A 10,057-nucleotide genomic window follows, 5' to 3' on the forward strand; every position below is an offset into this window, starting at 1 on the left:
TACGTGAAATCATGTCTCTGGACACTCACTCCAGAATCTAGGACAAAGTGAAGAACTTCAGCCACAGCCCACCCGAGAGAAATACTGGATTCCCTGTTCCAGCATAATGCATTCAATTCAAATTGGTTTGTTCTTCAGCCAAGGGACATAGCAACATAATTTACTATTTCCCTTTTGAATATCCAGTACAGAATAAATCTGATCTGCTGGGGAAGTGTTTTGACAGTCTAGCCTAAAAGCACATCATCTGTTTCCTGGAGCTTTCTTCCAAAGCTTCAGCAGCTAATTTTACACCATTGCACCCATGAGGTCTTAGGAAAAGGCAGGTGGAAGGGAATTAAATTGTTTACAAAGAGTGAACAGCAACAGCAAAAGGTTCTAAAAACTGAGTCAAGAGCTTAAATCCATCACCTTCTTGTTACAAAGCACCTGCAATGTTGCACCTCAAAAGTAAGATTGTTAGCTTGCAAATATCATTCTAATAATTATTTTCTGACATAACATCATACCCTAATTGCTCACGGCACTTTCTGCATTTTGAACCAAATCTCCACTTGTTAGTGAGAGGAAATACAAACCAAATAATATTGCCTAGTAATAGCATCACCCATCTTTCTCTTTCACCCTCTGCTTCTTTCAGGGTGACAGTTTCCTGCCTCCCCAATATTTTACAGGCACTGCTACATCATGAACGGCACACAAGAAAAAGCAACATTTCGGTTCAGGTTGCCTACCTGTGGTCTTTCTCAACTCTTCACTGCCAGCTGCACTTAAATTAAATCTATTGGCCTCACATCATAGCCTCTCATGATTATTCAGTTGTAGAATGATGCCTGTTCAGCATTCACTGATGCTGTTTCTCCAGCCTTAGTGAAATTTATATAAGTAGAAGTTGGATGTATGGTGCCTTTGAGGATCTGCAAGTATGCTTTTAGTCTACATGTAGTTTTCTTTACCGTGAATTTTAGGTAGTTTACAGAAAAGGTCTGATTTTCAACACAACCAAGTAGGGAGACATAGAGAGGAATATTTGTGCAAAGAAAAACTCTTGTATGGGCAACAAAACCAGCTGTGATAGGACACACTAACAATGGCAGGCCAACTGTACTTCCGTTTTATTCTGTATGACTCAGCTGCCCATGTCTGACATTCACAGCACAGTGGTCTCATGTTGCTAAAATTTGGACAGGAAAAAAAGAACAAAAGCCAATATTTTATTCACAGTCACTCTGAAACTGTGGCTTACTGCTTTTTTCTTGTGAGGTGAAGGAGAAGAAAGCTGAAAGAAATTATAATACTTAAGTAGCATGCAACTCTGGAGGAGGATGCAGTACTCAATGAATACCTTCATTCACTGTGAAGGATGTATAAAATACTTATATGAATCTTTCTCAGTCATCAATTTTTTCAACTTTTGATATTATTTCACTTCCATTGCAATTTATCCTTCATTTTTCTGCCATTTTCTATTTTTTCCTCATTTTCTTTCTTTAATTCTCTAATCCTCCTTTATTGATCATATTTCAAAAAGGTTGAGAAACTGAAGCATTTGAACACACTTTAAAAAGTTTCTTACTTCTTATGTTTTCAGTACATACCAATGTATTTGATGATAAGTAGAAGAACAAGGACGCCTGATGACAACATTAGTCTGCCTCCAAAATCACCTGAAGGTGCAATAAAAGTTAAAGAACTGATTTTTTTTTTTCCTTTTCTCCTTTAAAATATTCCTGCTTTCAGTTGTTATTGCTTGTGGGAAGTACAAGCTTGTCCCACAGGACATTGGATCCCATGCAGCTCTGTCATTTCATAATCAGACCCAGAATGTGCGCCCATAGATGGAAGGAGAAGAATGTTTTCAACCAAGTTAGTGGATCCATTTTAAAGCCCTGCATAATCCATAATTCACATGCAGATGGTTTAAGCAGATTTCTTTTATGGCTGCTAGAAAATACCTTGAAGTGAAGGGAAATCTGTTAAATTGCCCATCTCTGTACATATAAAACTGCTCGAACGAAGTAAACAATAGCAGCAACAGGACTTTTTAGCCACCATCTCTTAATCTAAATTTACCCAGAACACTTCCTGGACTTTTTTAATTATTGTTGTTGTTGTTGTTATTTTTTTAAAGGTCTCAGCCAGCATTGGCAAAGCTTGAAAACATGACCAAGGCCTAGGTAAAACTTTGGGAGAAGATACTGTCAGGAAAAGTAAACCCAGTCTAGCCCAAAGTGTTTATTTGTTAATAAATAAAGTTCTTCATTATCCTGTAGTTGAGTAAGATAATCTTTGTTTCCTTTTTTTGAGTAGTCATGAGGTTTTGCCAGTTTAAGCACAAACATAGTTTGAAGAATTTCTAGTTCAATAGTTGTATGGCTTTCAAGGTTGCCTGACTCAAAAGTTAAGTGAGCTCATCCTCAGCCCTGTGCTTTAACCTTGATTGGTGCCCAGTGAAATCAAAAATCCTTGCTTAGGTCCCAATGCCCACTGTAGAGCACGTCAGAATAAATCAGTGTCAAAGATGGCAATTGAGACAAAAAGTGAGGCAAGAAACCATCCAAGTAGTCAAGAGGAACTGCTGAAAAAGAAGAGATGCTGAACAAGATACCTGTAAAGGGGATTCACAGTCCTGAAACACCTCCAATATGAAACTACACCTGCCCTGTATCATAACTACGACTGATCCCATTATTGCTACAGTCCAGCAAATATGAAGCTTTCCTCCTCCTACTACAAAGGGTTAACAGTGAAAATATGCTTAAAACATTTATGATACTTAAGGGGAGAAGAAATATCAGACAGAACATTTTAAAACTGTTTAGACAAGATTAATTATAGTCATCAGGGGCTGGTGGAGTTTTATTGAGAAAGCTTCAGTGATTTCAAACATCTTCAAAAGGGAACAAAGCCTCCAGGTGAGAAAAGGAATCCAGGAAGTAGAAATGTAACAGCATTGTAACATGAGGAACTATGGCCTGTTCAGATCTGTGTATCGTTTAGGTCATTAAACAATTTGTAGGCAGATATACAACAATCATGTCGCGAGTCTTGAACTAAAAAGGCCTTCAGGAACCCTCAAAGTAATATAACCATACATATCAGACCATTTCAAAATCTATTTTCATTTGCTCGGGTAGGAGTCCAGCTGTGGACCACTTGGAAACTGTTGCTCACACCACCAGGAGGTATCACAACCCAAAAGTGTGCCATGGGATAAGAAATATTGGCACAGACTTGCCAAGAAGAAACAAACAAATGCTAATCCAAATTCTTCTGCTGACAAACAGAATATATCCCTAAGAAAATCATAACATATGCACCTTCTGTACCCACACACAAACACTGGATTTTGTGAGATCTTACTTGAGCCTGCTAATATCCTCCTAAAGAGATTGGGGAAATAATTATGAGACAAACATAAAAGTGGTTGGGAATAATAAAAAAAAAAATAAAATGTGAACCAGGCCTAGAGAGAGGCTGCTCAGCTAAAGCCTCAACACCCCCTTACAAAGGAACCTGGACTGATTCAACAGAAGCAGCTGTTCTATCCTAGACTGTACTGTGCTCATGCAAAGCAGTATTTTTTGTATTTGCCATGTATTTGTACAGAACTTTATGTGATATCTCCAAGTTGAATGGCAAGGTTGTGAGGTTCTACATGTGGGCATTTGCAAGGAGGTCAAAAGAGAAGCATTCCAAATCCTGCCCAAATTCTCTATGCTGACTCTTTGGTCATTAGCTCCTCCTGTCTCAGGGACTGAATCATTTAGCTCAGTTACAGTTTCTCCTAGGTGGTTTTGTTGATTTTTGGGTTTTGTTAAGGATTTTTTAGGTCTCCTTAAATATTTATTGGATTCAGCACTATACCAGATGTGCTTTTAAATATCTGAGGCATTGTTTGTAATCAAATCAAAGCTTTGTTTTAAGAACAGATACTCAGGTGATGATTCTGGAACAGCTTCTGCAAAAACTTAGAGTGAACCAGTTTTAGGGAGATTAGCCTGCAATCAGGTACTCCTTTTTATTTTATTTCAAAGAACTACAACAACCTTACATATTTATCTCCAAATTTAAATTTTAAATCACGCTTTGCTGTTCCATATGCTCAAAGTTATGTAAGCATGAAGTAAAGCAGAAAAGAAAAAAAAGTCTTGTACACTGCATTCTACTTAAACTCTAGATACCTTAAGTAAAGCTACAGATCTTACTCGATTGCTATGCATTACTATATGTGTTATTATGGCAACTCATTGAGTTATGGATATAACATTGGTATCTATCAGCTGTCAGAGCTTCTGCAGATCCTGCTAAAATCCAGGAGTGCCTTTGGTTCCGTCAGCTTTGCAAAAGAGAGAACACGCATCTGGCGTTGTGTGTGCTGCATATACGAAGTTCATGGCCAAGCCCAGAATTTTTTAAACAGGAAATTCCTAGGGGCCAAATCTCGAAGCTGTTATTTAGCTCTACGTTGTGCCAAGAGTCTTTTCAATTACAGCACAGTCCTACAAACCAAAACAAGAGTTGTCTCTCACGAAATTCAGGGTCCAGCTCAATGATTTAAAATTACTTATTTTCCTTAAGTGAGGGCCATTTGTTCTCTGGTGCAAAGACAAGGAGGTTTAGCCATTTGGGACTAACATAGTCAACAAGCATGAAAGTTACTCACAATCTTTGCCCTTCCCTATTTCACCCAGGGGTCCCAAGCAATTTGGTACGGCATAACTTTGAGCACAAAGCAAAGCAGAGTAATTTACCAGGTGTACACACATCAAGGACTATATCTTGGGGAAAATCTTTGAACCCTACTACACCACATAGCTGACAATCAGCTTAAACAACTGAAACACACATTGCAGGTAACTCTGGTATGGACCAGTGAGCTATGTCTTACACCTCCTCTATTATAGTTACCTTTTTTCTATAACAATTGCACAGATTACTCACCAGTCTGAAGAGCTGAAGGTAGTGGCTTTCAAAATAGACTTTGATCTCCTAACTGACAGACTCTTGAAGCACTCACAGTGATCTGTGAGATATTACTGTAGAACAATGACGTGCTGATAGCAGAACAAAATTTGTACCAAAGAGGCATGAAACATGAATGGTGGTTGTTTGAAAACAAATGTTTTCACAGCAAATGTTTTACAAACTTCAAAACATAAGGGAGCCAATGCTACAACTGCATTAAAATCTAACCTCTTAACTACATAAAAGACAAATTTTGAATAAGTCTTGGAGATTCTTTTCCAGGAAAAAAAGAAATATAAAATGAGAAATACTCATTCATTATTTTATTTATTATGCTTAGAAAGCAGGAGATAGTGCCATTTCTCAGGTAAGCACTTGCACAGAAACTCCTAGACAGTAAAATTATGGAGCCAATCTCTCTTCCAATATACACTTTATACAACTCCTGCAGATACATAGACCTGCATAGGGTATAGTATGGCAAAGACATGAGTAGCCACCTTAAATTCAGGATGACCTGTAAACAAAGTAATATTCAAATATTGTTCATATAGCCTATAAAGTAATTATTTTAAAAATACTATTACTGACTTCAGAATCAATGACTTTGGTCCTTCTGCCTTCCAAGACTGATATTATGTAGAATTTAGAGAGCATTTATTGTTGTACAAGCATGAGTAGGTTTGTGTTTAGCCATTAATCTCTGAAGGCCTCCAGCGAAGTGTTCAGAAACTGAATACTAGCAATTACATTCAAAGCAGCAAACCTTATCACTACTCAATTAACACACTCGGAGCAACTCCACGGTTAAACATGCTCAGAGAACAGGACAGCAGTATGAGTAACATCCTCTACACTCCACATAATCAGCAAAAAAAATTAGGAATTTCAGTAACAATTACTCACAGAGGGAAATTTCGCCACTCTGAGCTTTGAAATAATGCAATGACCACTGGGGTCTGTCACAGTTGTGTGCTACGTGCACATGCTCACACAGCCCTTATCAGCTTCTTCCATTTGCAGGTAGCAGGAGGCCAAATTCCCTCAGGTGTGAAGACAGCACAGGAACTGAGCTGGTGGAAAAAAGGCCCTGACATCCATCACTCAGGAAAGAGATAAAAGCAAGAATACCTATGGCAGCTTTTGTTTCTCTGCAGTTCGTCTACACTGAATATTGCAAAGGCTGTGCACTCCAATTTCAGGGTCTTTCTTCTCTGCCTCTCTTCTGCTCCACCCCTCCTTTATTCTACTCCATTCCCATCCTCATTATGGTTTTGAGTAAAAGGCAAACAATTCCTATTGTTGTTTTCTTGTCCAGCATTCCTCTAATACAGTATATTCACCTTCTCAGTTCTTGATGGACCTCTGATTTATTGGAGCAGCAGCTGTTCTTTACTGCTTGTATTAAACAGAAAAAAATAAGAATTCTACTTCTAATCACAAAGTTCAAAGAACTCATTTTTACATTTAATCTTCAAATTTTATGCATCAGGCTCCATGATACAAATTTAATTGTACTTCAATGTGATTATTTCTCTTACATCTTTCAAAATCCCTTTCAAATATCCCCATACAAATAAATCACTAGTAAAATAAGTTCCCTCTAAAAGATTCATTACAGAAACTTTGATTAGACTTTAGGCACCAACTTCATTTTAGTGCCCATTTAAATTAGACCACTTTTAAACTTTATAGTGAAAATGCCTTCCAACTCAGAGGCATTCAAATAGATGTTGTATAGCCTGTCACATAGTTATAGCCTAAGAGAGTGTAACAAAGTTCACTGGATTTCCAACAGGAAAGGCTTCTTGTAGAGGAACAGAAATATATAAAGAATCATAAAACCATCAAGTCTAGCTTTTTGCTATCAGGTCCTCTAAACTGTGCTAGGTCACCTTTGCAGTGGAATTGTATGTTTTTCCTTATCTATTACATTGTAGCTGATGGTTCCATAAAATCATAATGCAATTTCTTTGAGGAGGAAGATTTTTTTCAAGTGTAATGAAAGACTTTAATCAGCTTTAAATGGAGCTTTTGGACTTTTTGGCACATGCTGAGGGAGATGCATGGGAGCTTGAAGCAAGATTGCATATTGTTTCCAGTCAGACCAGAAATAGCAAAGACATTTTCATAACAGTTTTGCAGAAGGAATAAGAACACATCAGACTTCGGAGCTTCCAGTGCACACATATTGTAGCAAAGTATTTTATTAGTTTGCAACATCAGATTAGATTTGTAGTTGCAGAGACACCTAATTTATCTCAGTCTGAATTGAAACAGCCTTCTGCCTATTCAAGGAATTAGTAGTCCAGTGAATCTACACAGAAGAGAAAAAAAGTCCAATTGACCCTGACAATCAAAAGAGATTTGACCTAAAACCTGGCAGTCTTAGCCCCAAACATTTCTACAAGAAAACATGAGCCAGATCCCTGAAAATGTAATACTGCTCAAAGAATGTACCCTGCCTAACCACAGTAAAAGAAGGGATTTAGTCTCCTGTGCTCTGGAGAAAGACCAGAGAACCCAAAACACACACATCAAATTATGACTTACTGTGGGGAAGTTTTTCTTTTTTGACCCCATAGATGACAAGTGAAATCCCCAAAGCATGACATTATTAACCAAGCATACTTTTCTCTTTTTTCTTCTTTAATAAGCAGCAGCAGGAGACATCTTTGCATTGGACGTGATAGGAAGTTGAGGTTCAAAGTCAGACCACTCAGCAACAGATGTCTCCTAGTGGAAAGCTATGCATGAGGATTGAGACTCTCAAAAGGAGCCAAATAATCATTGGGTGTCCTTCCATGATAAACTCTAAGACTGTAATCATCATTAGTAATGCTACAAACCCAGAGTCTTAATTGTACAAACTTGACTTAAAGCTGTCTTTGTTCCAGGATACTTAAGTCTGAACTCCACCATTACAAAAGGCCTCATGAAACTCTGAAGAGGGTAATTTCTCAGGTGGAAAGCACCCCGCTGACGTGTTCCAGTCTGATAAGTAACGGTAACAAGTAGTCTTTTCTTCTAAAAATGTTTCTTCAAACACAGCCTACCCCTGAGTTCTTTAATTAATTTTTACCGTGGTAAAATATGATTTTAACTGCTATTCTGTTTTGGAGATCCTGTGCTCTCCAAAAAAGTAGTGCACGGTGATGAAGCTTCTGATTAAGAATTGTTCAGTAAATGACCTAATTTATAGCAAGGTTACTTCTAGACTGTCAAATCCATCCCCTATTCAAAGAGTGGATACAACATTTTGGGGTAAGACTTTATAAATACAAGTTGAATTCCCACATTAAGTACAAAACTGAAATCAACATTGACCACAGATCTGAGATCAGCCCTCAGAAACACAACAGCTGCAGACTGTGGTTATCATCATGTCCTCTAGAGTATTTTTGCAGATGCTTTTTTGCAACAAACTGGAAAATTTGATTTTTTGTTAATTGTACTTTCAATTTTAGAGAATGTTATGGAGACAAAGTAATTTCTTACTATAATTTAACAATAACAAAATAGCAATTCAAAAACTGGCAATTCCTGCTTGTCAAACATTAGCAATTACTTGGAAAAGTCATAATAGCCAGAAATGCAGATCTTCAGCTTTTTTCCTTTGCACAACTTAATTAGCGCAACAGACACTTAAATCTGTCCTGAGGCTGACAATGCCTCAAGCATTTCCTAAAGAGAGGGCAGTGCGAGTTCAGCTGTGTCAGGCCACACCAGCTGCCTGGCACGCCAGTCTGGGCACAGAGCAAAATAAAGGAAAAGTACAGTGACCCCCCCATCCCTCACCAACAGGGAGTCTGAGCTGCACTTGGGTCAGGATAACCTGGCAGCGTCTGCAGCTGAATGGGGCGGGAAGGAGAGAGAAAGGCAGAAAAACAAGAGATCCCACTGAACAGTGCTGCACGACACCCAGCCAAACGCCTTTTCTCTGGGCAGGTTGATACTGTGACTGTGCACTCTGCATTAGTGCCAGCCAGCTTTCGACTTGCTACCAAAAACACCCTGTACCTTTAATGGGAAAAGCAACTTTTATTTAGTTCCTCCATGTAGACACACAACCCTCCCAGAGCAAAAAAACATCAAAAGCAGGAGACTAGATGCTCTACAGTCCTTTGCCATATGGAAGGCTGGTCAGAAATCAGAATTTGCTTCATAAGCAGAGAAACAAAAGATTTCCCAAGTGATCGGCTGGAGTTTGAAACTTTCTAGAAAGATCTCAATAAAGTTAACTTTTAGGCATAAAAATAGATTACACTGCTAAATGCATGTATTGTACATTAAAATGGTAAGGCATTTAAAATGTTCTCTAGCATTTTAAGGTCCAAATTAAGATGTCTCCAAGGATGGAAAGGAATACATTTTCCCCAGGGAGAAAAAAAACATGAAATGATTATGACTTGTGTTCCTATGAAACATGTGAAATTCAACAAAATCATATTTCGGGAAAAAAAGAGAATTCTTGAAATGAATAATTTTATATTACCAGCTCCAATAATCCATTACAATTATAGATGGTTATTGAGCTCCAGATGAAGGTCCTCTGCACAGACCCCTGTGCAGCAAAAAAAGTGCTGGTCCTGAAAATACACTCACAAGTTTTCATGATTTTTTTTCAAAATCCTGTGACAACCTCACATCTTGCACACCCAACACTTTGACTGCTTCCATCATAACCACTTCTGAGGTCAGAGCTCTCTCCATTACCTTAGACTGACCTTGGCTAAACAAGATGAGTCTGTGGCACCACAGTGAGTGTTTCCATCTCCCCTTTCACCTAGGCTTTTCTGAGACAAGCAGCATGAACGTGCCAAACATTCTGCTGTTTGCAGCAATAAAACTGTTCTGTCCTTCTGCTGTACTTTGGCACAAGTTATTCTTCAACTCTTGCAGCTGTAGCAGGATTTAATTATCTGCAGTTCTGTGTTCATTTGATCAGAGGCTTTAGTGCACCCATTCATAGTACTCAAAACACAGAGAGTCTCAGCTAACAGCTCAGGGCTCTGAAGAACAAGGCGAGAACCAAGCGTTACGTACAGAAAGCCTCGTTTGTCTTCAGCATCTGAACTAATCTGTTACT

The 10,057-nt window shown here is 38.3% G+C and overlaps 1 long non-coding RNA gene across 1 annotated transcript in view; it reads right to left on the reverse strand.

The window, feature by feature from the left end:
* LOC310907979 overlaps positions 1 to 9,794 on the reverse strand; it is a 102,321-nt gene extending 92,527 nt beyond the window's left edge. Inside the window, exon 1 of the long non-coding RNA XR_014589753.1 lies at positions 9,685 to 9,794. This is a non-coding gene — a long non-coding RNA (uncharacterized lncRNA). The remainder of the gene's footprint in view (positions 1 to 9,684) is intronic.
* Positions 9,795 to 10,057: the final 263 nt, after the last annotated feature.

The sequence above is a fragment of the Zosterops lateralis genome (genome assembly GCF_965231275.1).
Source record: "Zosterops lateralis genome assembly, chromosome: 3".
Taxonomy (NCBI): domain Eukaryota; kingdom Metazoa; phylum Chordata; class Aves; order Passeriformes; family Zosteropidae; genus Zosterops; species Zosterops lateralis.